Below are 12,315 nucleotides of genomic sequence, written 5' to 3' on the forward strand. Positions count from 1 at the left end.
ATTTTAGAAAAGTCGTTTATGAACCGCCGATAGAAACCGGCATGCCCCAAGAAACTCCTTACTCCCTTAACATTAACAGGTGGGGGAAGTTTCTCTATAACCTCTATCTTAGCTTGGTCCACCTCAATGCCTTTAGCACTTATTTTATGCCCCAAAACTATACCTTCAGTTACCATAAAATGACATTTTTCCCAATTCAAAACAAGGTTAGTTTCGGTGCATCTTTTAAGTACAGCATTTAAATGGAACAAGCATTGATCAAAAGGCTTACCAAAAACAGAAAAGTCGTCCATAAATACCTCAATGTTCTTCTCTATCATATCAGAGAAGATGGAGAGCATACACCTTTGAAAGGTCGCTGGCGCATTACACAGCCCAAAGGGCATCCTTCGATAAGCAAACACTCCAAATGGACAAGTGAAGGCAGTCTTTTCTTGATCTTCCAGAGCCACTGCAATTTGATTATACCCCGAATACCCATCCAAGAAGCAGTGAAAGGCTTGGCCAGCCAATCTCTCAATCATTTGATCCATGAATGGTAATGGAAAGTGGTCCTTTCTTGTTGCGGTGTTCAACCTCCGGTAGTCTATACACATTCTCCAACCAGTGACGGTGCCGGTGGGTATCAATTCATTTTTTTCATTTGCCACCACCGTCATTCCTCCTTTCTTTGGTACCACGTGAACTGGACTTACCCATGAGCTATCTGAGATAGGGTAAATCATACTTGCATCTAGTAACTTCATCACCTCTTTCTTCACCACTTCCTTCATTGTTGGGTTAAGTCTCCTTTGAGGTTGAACAACCGGTTTGTATTCAGCCTCCATGTGTATTTTATGCATGCAGTAAGCTGGGTTAATACCCTTCAAATCAGAAATGTCCCACCCCAAAGCTCCTTGATTGTCTCTTAACACCCTCATTAATTTTTCTTCTTCCAAAGGTGTCAAGGTATTGCTGATGATTACTGGTTTAGAGGCATCCTTAGTAAGAAAAACATACTTCAAGTGAGAAGGGAGTTCTTTTAATTCTGGATTTTTCTCTCCTTCTCCACTCAAAATAGGAGCATCCATAGAGTACTTACCCATTAGTTCTTCTATTTTTACCGGTCCCAACTCTTGCTTGCTTGCTTCTAGTTGTTTCACACAATCACTTACTTCAAGGTCTTCATCATCTCCACAACTTGCTATAGAATTCGCAATCGCACGTTCAAGAGGTTGTGTTGGTTGATGTTCACAAGAGTCATCTTCAACTATTTCTTCAACAATGTCAATCCGGTAACACTTGGGATTTTCATCTTTGTGCTTCATGGCCTCAAATATATTAAACACGACTTGCTCTTTATGGAATCTCAACATTAGCTCTCCTTTCTCAATGTCAATCAAAGCACGACCGGTTGCAAGGAAAGGTCTTCCTAGAATGAGTGGCATGTCTTCATCTTCAGCCATATCTAAGATCACAAAATCTGCTGGAACCACCAAGTCATTAACCTTGACTAGCACATCTTCAAGCACACCGAAAGGATAAGAGATTGACCGATCAGCTAAAGTAATGGTCATTCTTGTTGGTTTTGGTTCCCCACACTTAAGCTTCTTCATCATTGAAAGAGGCATCAAGTTGATACTTGCTCCCAAGTCACATAAAGCTCTACCAATGTCTACCGATCCAATTGAACAAGGGATAGTGAAAGCTCCAGGATCCTTCAGTTTAGGTGGCAGCTTCTTTTGAAGAATAGCACTACAATTCTCAGAAAGTGCTATGTTCTCATCATCCTTAGGCTTCCTTCTTTTAGTCAACAAGTCTTTTATGAACTTAGCATACAACGGCATTTGATCAAGAGCTTCACCGAAAGGAATATTCACCTGAAGTTGTGAGAAAAGTTGCATGAACTTCTTGAATTGACCTTCATCCTTTTCTTTCTTCTTTGAAAGGTGAGGGTATGGAAGCTTCACATATGATGGAATAACTTGTGGTTTGTCTCCATCCTTCAATATTTGACTCTTCGTCTTCCTCAAGATTGAATCTTCATCAATTAACTTCTCACTTTTTTCTCCCTCTATTTTTTTCTTCCTTTCGTTTTCAACTACTCCATGATCATTTTCTTTTTCAACTACACCCACATTATTTTTTTCAACTTCACCATTCTCCTCCACCTCAACTACATCATCAACCTTCTTTGGAGCTTTTGGAACTAAAGGTGTCAAAACCTTTTTGCTCCTCAATTCAATAGCATTACAAGACTCATTCTTAGGGTTGTCTTTAGTGTTACCTGAGAATCCGCCTTTACTTTGTTCAGCCAATTGCTTAGCTAATTGCCCCAGTTGAGTTTCAAGCATCTTCCTAGAAGCTTCATTGTTCTTTCTTTCAGCTTCTTGACTTTTCTTCATCTCTTCGAAGTTGCCTTGAGTCATCTTCATGAAATTCATCATAGTTTCCTCAAGAGCTGATGGCTTTCTTTGTTGTTGTTGATGAGGAGTATGCATCTGAGAATTCAAAGCGTTGTTATTCGAGTAGCTTAGATTGGGATGCTTGTTGATTCCTGGAGTGTAGTACTGATTTTGCCTTTGATATCCTCCCATGTAGTTAGCTTCTTCACTAGAACCTTCTGGTACACATTCACCATTGGGATGTTCTTCACCACATAGATCACATTTGATTGCAGCCACTTGTTGTTGCTTATGAGCCAAAGTGAAGCCTTGAAACTCCTTAGTTAGAGCTTCGATTTGTTTGTTCATAGCTGCTTGGTTAGCAAGGATAGCAGTTTGTTCACTTACCCCAAACACTCCTCTTTCCTTCTTCTTAGCTTCAGCACGATACTCATTTCCAGCCATGTTTTCTATCAAAGCTTGGACTTCATGATCAGTTTTGCTCTTGAGACTACCTCCCGCGGAAGCATCTAAGAACATTCTAGTGTTTGGTGTTACCCCCTCAGTGAAGATTTGGAGGTATTGTTTCTCGGTGAACTCATGATTAGGGCATCTCTTAATAAGCAAATTGAATCGCTCCCAAGCATCATATAATGACTCACCTTCTCCTTGCTTGAAGTTAGAGATCTCCATCTTCTTTTCCCAATACTTAGACATAGGGAAATATTTCTCCAAGAACTTCAGCTCTAACTCTTCCCATGTTTGGACAGTCCCGTTTGGTATTGTTAGCAACCAATCTTTTGCTCTTCCCGTCAAGGTGAAAGGAAATAGCCTTAGTTTCTTTTGTGCTTCAGTCACGGTGGCTGGTTGCACACAAAACTCGCAAGTTTCAGCAAAGCGGCTCAAGTGTTCATGAGGACTCATAGCTTCAGCCCCATCGAATTGCTTGTCCCTCAAACCGTTGAGGACAGTTGTCTTGATGTCGAAAGCTACGGGGTTAGCTGGTTGAAAAGTATGGGTCAGTTGACCGCGATGAGTTTCTAACCCGTAGTCTCCTAGCTTAGGTCTCGGTGGTACAACTCCTTCACCTTCCATAGTTGTAGATTTAGGAGAAGAGATCGTTTCAGATTCAGTTGAGAGTGGCTCCGGTATTTGTTCTCGAACACCCGGTGGAACGGACTGAGCTAACCTTTACGACCGGACAGCTTTCCGAAGTGCTCTAGCAGTTCTTTCAATTTCCGGATCGTACTCTAAGTCGTCTGAGCTCTGTTTACCTCGCATAAACAGCAAAATACCTTAGTAGCACTGCACAACGCAAAGTAATCAAGTGAATATGAAAACAGAAAAATAAAAATTAAAAACAGAAAATTAAATTGCAAAAACCCTAAATTATAACGTAATTGCCTTGTTGAAATAATTCAACAGTCCCCGACAACGGCGCCAAAAACTTGATAGACGTTTGGCAAGTGCACCAAATACTATCGAAGTAGTAAAATTATCGATCCCACGAGGACTGTTTTTAACTTCAATAATTCAATTGCGTTATAGAAATAGGATGTATAAAATTTATTTTGTTTTGCCACTAGGCAGTAGATTTGGTTTGATTTTAATTAAATCAAGAAACAGAAAATAAAGATTTGATTAAGAAAATATGAGAGAGATGAGATCAGATCCGTCGAATCCTCTAAGTTCCCCCAATTGGTCTACTGCACCTATTTGTTATGAATCCTCTTCTAATCTACGATGATTAACAAAATATCCCTAATCAATCCCTTGAGTTAGGACCCTCTTCTTAAACTACAGCCCCTAATTCCTTAGGTGGTCTAATAATTCTTGAAGGTTTTACCGAACGTTAACCTATTATCACTAACAAACGATTATCTATTCCTAGACTAACCCTGTTTATTAGAACAATTCAATTAGGTCTAAGTTGAAAGCCATGGTCAGTGGTCATTCATTCTCACAAAATCAAGTTATATGTGATCAAGATATAAAAAGCATTAAGAACAATTGAATTGAATAAACTAGAATTGAATTCATAAACAAAATAGAGTTTCACAGCAACATGTGTCAATTAGGGTTACAAAGATTCATCTCGCATCTAATCTCTAAGAGATTTCACTACTCATAATCGAGTTTACAAATAGCATAATCAATGAAATAATTAAAACATACATGAATTGGTAAAAGGTTGAAGAAATCGCCCTTCTAGCCGTCTCCGATGTCTCAAAATCGCACTTTGCTCTCCAAAATCGTAACCCTTGTTCTTCAAATTGAGTGCAGTATTTATAGAAGTCATGGGCCTGACCCGTCAAAATCGCGCCGCGCCATGTATATAGGCGTGCCGCGATTTCCCTCAAACAGGGAGGATGTAATTTTGCTTCAAAAATCGCAGCACGGCTTGAAATTGGCGTGGCGCGATTGCCTTCGAACAGACTTCAATATTTAAGCTTTTTGCACTCCAGAACAGTATAAATTGCATGAGAACTCTATCAAAATGTCACAATAAGTCCTAAAAATTACGTAATGACAGTATGTCATCATGCCCCAAAGCTGCCAATTTATCAGCACAACAGTTTCCCTCGCGGAAAATATGAGAAGAAATTACCTGAATCCCAAGATTGCAAGCATTATGCCATCTGTTTCTTAACATTACCGGGACCAACGAAGAGCTAGAGAAAATCAAAAGAGCACTAGTGAAATCACTTTCAAGCCATATATGCCTCCAACCATTACGGGCAGCATATTCAATAGCGGATATAATACCATGAACTTCCGCATAGAAAACAGAATGCTCACCAATGTTACAATAGAAAGCACCACGGAAAGTTCCCAAATGATCACGAAACAGCCCTCCATAAGCCGCAGCACCTCCTATCACAGAACCATCTGTATTTACCTTCAACCACGGTGAAGTCGGAGTCTTCCACACAACCTGGATGATTTCTTTCACTCTTCGACAATTTGGGGAAACCGCCAATGAATCAAGAAGAGAGAAGTCAGAATGCAAACACTTACCTTTCGAAACATTCCCAGACATAGCAATAAAAGCATGGATACGGATTTTAGAAGCATGAATGGTCGGTTTAACATTAGAGAACCGAACAGAGTTTCTAACCCACCAAATTGTGTGAAGTGTATGCAATATTGCAGCAAGAAAAATGTCTGAAACCTGAGAAGAACACCTGATCGGCCGACAAGATAGAAGATAATCCACCGTATAAACATTGATAGCACAATTAAGAATACCACCTATCCAGTTCCAGAGTTGCGTTGCATACGGACACCGAAGAAAAAGATGATCGGAAGATTCATCAGTAGCTAAACATAAGCTGCAAACTGACACGACAATGCAGCCACGGACTCTAAGGTTTTCATCCGTAGGCATCTTCCCATGACGGAGCCTCCAATAAATACAAGAATGAGAAGGAGGAACAGCTGAGCTCCATATGAATTCTGCCCAAGGCAGCACCGTGACTCTTGGCCGAAGAAAAGAAAGAGCAAGCTGCGAAGTGAGAACACCATCTTGTGCGTGTTTCCATACCAACACATCAGGCAGCTGACCTGTAGGCAAAACCATAGCATCTAAGCGCTCTTTTATGTCCCCTAAGTCTCTGAAAGCCGCAGGTAACTCCCAGCCACCATTGACTATATAACGTCCGACACCGTTCCTTGAACATGCCTATGTAATGCAGGGTCTAAGTGAATCAAGTTAACCAAAGGTTCACCTAACCAATTATCTGTCCAAAACTGAATATTCTCTCCCGTTCCTACAATCCACAATGAGTTTTCCAAAGCCGTGCCAATGTGAACTTTTATACCCGACCAAACTGACGATTTGAAATGACGATTGATCGGTATACCATTAGAGAAGAAGCGCCTTTTGAAAAGGGTAGACGCTTCATTAAATATTATAAAAATCTTTTTCAATAAAAACATGAATTAAATATGAACTTTTATATTTTTAGTGCTTAAAAATTCATATTTCGTTGAAAAAAATTGGGAAACATTCTTATAATATACTAAAAATTCCTGCGAAATCTCAATAAAAAATATGAAGGCTAAGCATGACCTCACTTAAATGTAGGGACCAAAAATGTGGATGAAACTTTTTTTGGGCTAAAATTTGAAGAAAAAATTTAATGGCACTAAAAAAAAATTGAAAAATTTATAAAGACCAAAAAGGTATTTCACCCTAGAATCTAATAGAAATTTATCGCTAAATCTTTTCTCATATAATCACTTTTAGTTTATCATTACTGTATTTATTTAGTTACCAGCGGAAAGACAGACACTAATGTTTCCGTCTGTACATATTTTTCTTTTGTATTCCGTTGTATATATACTTTATTGTAAAATATTTACTCTATTTTAATTCAATTTGTGTTTTAAATTTAAATTAATTTGTGTTTAAATTTAAATTCTTAATTAAGATTAGATTTTAAGGGAAAATTTGCAACGGAAAGTGTTAAACTAAAAGATTGTTAGTTTCTTGATTTTCTATAGTTTTGGCATAGGTTTAGGTTTAAATTTAAATTTGAAAAGAAATTTACTTCCAAGGGTAATTTAGTCAAAAAAGGTCCGACTAAAAAGTTTTTAACCAATTGTTAATTTTTAAGTTGCTTTTATATATCTACTAGCGAAAAGGCGGGCACTCACATGCCCGTCTTTCCGCTCTTTTTTTTTGCGCCAAAGTTTGAAAAATATGAACTATGTTTTTTTATGAACTTTTGATTTTGATTAAAACTAAAAATAAATACCAAACTAATCATGATTATCTATTTCAATAACACCAACAATATAACAAAAAAACACATGATATAAATTCTTTTTTTAATGACACCAACAACAGTCTTTATTATAGAAAAAGTTGTTTAAGGGTATAATTGGAATAATGAAAAAGTAAGTATAAATATATTCATCTAGTTTGTTACACTTTTTAAATGATAAAGGAAAAAAAATCAAACATATATATTCTTATCGTGTTTGTTACATTTTTTTTAATATTTAAATTTATTCTCATCTATTTGTTACATGAGTTATTTGTATTGAAAATTGAAGGCATTTTTGAAAAGAGAAAAAGTCAGCCCAAATGAACTGAAAGGGGTTGTTTTCTTTATATACTAGTTTAGAGACCCAGCGTTGCCCGGGTTAGATATTAAATAAGTTTTATAAGTTTGTGTACACGAATACACGTGTCAGTATATTATACTAGTTTAGAGACCCGGCGTTGCCCGGGTTAGATATTAAATAAGTTTTATAAGTTTGTGTACACGAATACACGTGTCAGTATATTAGATTGAATTTATTTAAATAATATTATAAATGATGAGATGAATGTCTAATGCAAGAATAAAAAGTGTAACAAAATCAGTAATGAATTAGTCCAAGTGGTAAGAGTTTTGGGTCCCTTTAAACATGTTGTCATGGGTTTGTTTCGTGGCCCATGCGTATGAGAGAGAAAAATCGATTGAAAGGGAAGAAAGTGGTTGAAATATATATATATATATATATATATATATATATATATATATATATATATATATATATATATATATCAAAGTATATATATGAGAAATAATAAAATTGGTGTTTGGCTAACCTGAAGAAGGAAAAACGTTATATGAAAAGAAGGTTTGGGGTTTCTGCTTGTGCTCAAACTGAAGAAGGAAAAACGTTAGATGAAAAGAAGGTTTGAGGTTTCTGCTTGTGCTCAAAATATGTAAATATGTGATTAACGGAAATTTATTTATTTATAGTTAACAATTGCATTAAAATGTGCTGCTAAAAGATAACATAATAATTAATCGAACCTATTTTTTATCAAAAAAAAAAATTAATCGAACCTTTTTTTTCTTCCTCAAACATAAAAACTAATTGAATGATATAGTGCTAAAAGATTAGTAATAACTAATTGAAGATTCTTTTCCTAAAAACAAATAAACAAATTGGTGTCTTTTAATCATAAAATAAGATCGTATATGTAAAATTTGTTGAAAGTATTATGTATAGTTTGTTGAGATATTTCTGCTACATAAAATATTAGAAATTAAATAAAAATTTAAAGAATATATTGAGTGGATAAGATCAAAATGTTGTTGGGATATTTATGTTAAATCAAATAGGGTTAATTAAGTTTTTAGTCCCTATAAATATTCACAGTTTTGTTTTTAGTCCCTATAAAATAAAATCACACTTTTTAGTCCCTGTGACATTTTCCTTAAGCATTTTAGGGACCAAAAACGTTGATGAAATTTTTTTATAGGGACTAAAAATGCTAATGAAAAAATTTTATAGGGACTAAAAATGCTGATGGAAAATTTTATAAGGACTAAAAAGTGTGATTTTATTTTATAGGGACTAAAAACAAAATTTTGAATATTTACAGGGATCATTTACTTAATTAACCCAATAAAATATTGGTTTTTAAAAATAGAAAAAATAATAAAAATATTGAAAATGAATGTGTAAGTGACACATGGCATAAAAAACCTTACTTTATATATATACTATTGATTGATTGATTGATTGATGTGTAGTTTGTTGAGATATTTCTCCAAAATAAAATATTAGAAATTCAATAAAAATTTAAAGAAAATACTGAGCGCATAAGATCAAAAGTTTGTTGAGATATTTATGTTAAATAAAATATTGGTTTTTAAAAATAGAAAAAATAATAAAAATATTGAGAATGAATGTGGAAGTGACACATGGCATAAAAAAATTACTTTATATATATACTATTGATTGATTGATTGATTTGTAGTTTTTTGAGATATTTCTCTTACATAAAATATTAGAAATTCAACAAAAATTTAAAGAAAATACTGAGTGCATAAGATCAAAAGTTTGTTGAGATATTTATGTTAAATAAAATATTAGTTTTTAAAAATAGAAAAAATAATAAAAATATTGAGAATGAATGTGGAAGTGACACGTGGCATAAAAAACCTTACTTTATATATATACTATTGATAGTATAGATATCCATAACAATATATAATGGGAATAAGGGGTTTAAGCTTCCCTCAAGAAAGGGATTCTAGGCTGGAGTTTTTATTTTTTCAATTAACCCTTAAATATATTTTTTACTAGAATACTATTTTGTTGGTGTCATTGAAAAAGATAAGAATTTAAATTTATTTTCTACATTGTTGGTCTCATTCGAAAATATATGCATGATTTGTTACAATTTAAAAACCATAAATATCTATTCTTGTAATTTTAATCAAAATTTCATAAAAAAACGTTGTTAATAATTTAAACACGTTAGCGCAATAAAAAGAGTGGATAGACGAGTGCGAAGTGTCCGTCTGAATACTAGTAATCATATAGAAAAACAAATCAAACATGAGCCTTTTGTCCAGTGTAGTGATTTAATCGTAAATCAATAGTATAAACTTCTAGAATTCGACATTCGGTTCTCCACCATTTTATTACTTGCTGTTATTCTTCTTTTTTTTTGTGGTGGCCGGGGTTTGAACCCCGGACCTTGCATATATTATGCATTGTCCATACCAACTGAGCTAAGCTCACGAGGACCACCTGCAGTTATTCAATACACTTGTTTTTTTTTTTTAAGGACAATACACTTGTTGAAATCGCTATGCAAATACATCAATCCGACAAAAATTAGTTTGACATTATCGATTAGAAAACTAGTTTGACTTAATCGATATGCTTAAAGATTTTTTTTTAAAGTCGTTCTGATAACTTGACTATTCAACATGTGATTTAATTAATCGAGTCATGCTATATTTATGCATTTTTTTGTATACATTATTGCAGATATTTTTTTAATCGTGACTAATAAACCACATTTTGAAATAAATCATCATATATACTAGTACAACCGATATCTCAATTGTTTGACCAACGACCGAAAGTACAAAGTATAATATCGCATATATTATAATTACAAAAGATTTAATGTATTATTTTAGACAATATTCTTACAATAAAAAGGGCATTAATATTTATTTTAATTTTTAAAAGAAATAACATAGTCGCGAGATTAACCGTAAAGTCAAGAATATATCCTAGATAAATCTCTCAAAAGCACAACTCTAAAATATGAACGTCTAATACTACATTAATAGGTAGAGTTTAGAGGGATTCATGATCAACTTCCACTAGAACCAAATAATGTTTGGTAATTTATGTGTGATAGTGATGTGAAATTATACAAAGAAAAGAACTCATGGTAATATTTCATCATAATTTGTTGCATTATTTAAAATAACAATTATATAAATTACGATGTATGTATATTATTGATTAAATTATGGTGTAAAAGATGCATTTTCCCCGTTAAATGAACTTTGAATGTATTGTTAAAACTTAAACAATTATATAAATTACGTCTTTGACCGTTGATTTTTCTATCAATAATAAGAATTTTGTATTTGACTTTCAAAAGTGCACGTTGTTAATTGAATTAAAAGATGGTATTACAATGCAAAACTTATTTTGAATTACATGTATCTTTAAATATGGTTTTGACTGTTAATTTTTCGATCATTAATAAGTATTTTGTATTTGACCTTCGAAAAAGAATGTTGTTAATTAAATAAAAAGTGGTAATTCAAAACTTATTTATATTATCATTGCATACTTATTAAATTAAAAATGATATTACTATTATAAATACTCTGTCAATATTACTCTCTTCCACAGTGATTATATTTTCTTAAAAATGGCAAAGAGTAGACTTGCACCCTTTTCTCTATCCTTAAATTTTAAAAATGAATCCTTAGAGAACAATATCTCGAGTTTTGCCACACCGCCAAGTAACTCTCTCCCTGATACCACCACCAACATTAATATTGAAAATATGATTATGACAATACCACCACCAGGAGCACCCTCCTCTAGTAGCTATATCGGTCTCCCTCAAGAATTGAAGGAGGGTCTGACCCCACCCTCCTCCAAGAGGTCTAAGGGCAGACCCAAGGGCTCCAAAAACAAACCAAAACCACATGTCGAGATCATTGAATACCCAAATACTTTTATGAAACCCATTTTTATTGAAATCCCTGCTGGAAAAGATGTCATCGATTCCATCATCAAGATGGCTTGGCGTCATCAAGCTGACTCTCAGTGCTTAGAGGTGTCGGTCTTGTCTCCAACATGAACATTTACAACCTGATGACACATGCCCGTCCAGTCACTTTCCAAGGACCCGTCCAAATGATATCTCTCTCTGGAACTTACATCAATCCCAATTGTGATCTTGTTCCTTCTAAGTTTATCACCGACCCTGATTGTTCTTCTTTTTCAATTTATCTATCTAGTATTCATGGTCAAGTGTTTGGTGGGGTAGTTAGAGGGAAGGTCACAGCTTCGAGTGTTGTTATGGTTACTGCGAATCTTCTGTTTAAGCCCAAGTTTTATAGGGTGGCCTCTGTCAATAGAGGTATTCCCAATGCTGAAAACGTTGGTCAGATGTATGGTGATGTCATCATCCATGCTGATCGAGTTGCAGGTGCCAATTCGTCCCAACCGAATCACCAAGTCCTTGATCATTCTCCTGCTAACGTGAATGTCAATCAGTGGAACCACTCCACTTGTAATAGTAATCACTAGATATAAAATGTACGGTTAAGAGTTCCTAATTGCAGTTTTTAAATCATTTTCATTAATGTTTGAATAAATGTGGCATTTTTTGTTGTTTTACCTCTTTTTAAAAACAAAATAAAACTTGTATTCACCAAATTTCTTAATTTCCTTCCTTGGATTTTTTTGTCTTGTTTATTTCTTTTCATTGGTGTGATTCTAACATTGATAAACAAAATATTTTCAATGTTTTAATGGTAGTTTATTTTCGAGTTATATATGTTTTTTTTTATCCCTGTAATATGAGTGAATATGGGTATTAGTCCCTGCAATATGACATGCATCTGCTAATTGGACAAATACCAAGTCAATGTTAAAAGCACATGCAAGACATGAT

At 34.3% G+C, this 12,315-nt stretch overlaps 1 non-coding gene and 1 pseudogene across 1 annotated transcript; both read left to right on the forward strand.

Moving 5' to 3' along the window:
• The first annotated feature begins 2,958 nt into the window (after positions 1–2,958).
• LOC146953779 (small nucleolar RNA R71) lies at positions 2,959–3,064 on the forward strand. Its single transcript, XR_015025259.1, has one exon. It is a non-coding gene; the product is annotated as a small nucleolar RNA R71 (small nucleolar RNA).
• A 7,994-nt stretch (positions 3,065–11,058) lies between these two features.
• Positions 11,059–12,044, forward strand: LOC146953780 (AT-hook motif nuclear-localized protein 28-like; annotated as a pseudogene).
• Positions 12,045–12,315: the final 271 nt, after the last annotated feature.

Source organism: Medicago sativa, chromosome 1, assembly GCF_051527215.1.
Source record: "Medicago sativa cultivar Bolivia chromosome 1, Bolivia_mono, whole genome shotgun sequence".
Taxonomy (NCBI): domain Eukaryota; kingdom Viridiplantae; phylum Streptophyta; class Magnoliopsida; order Fabales; family Fabaceae; genus Medicago; species Medicago sativa.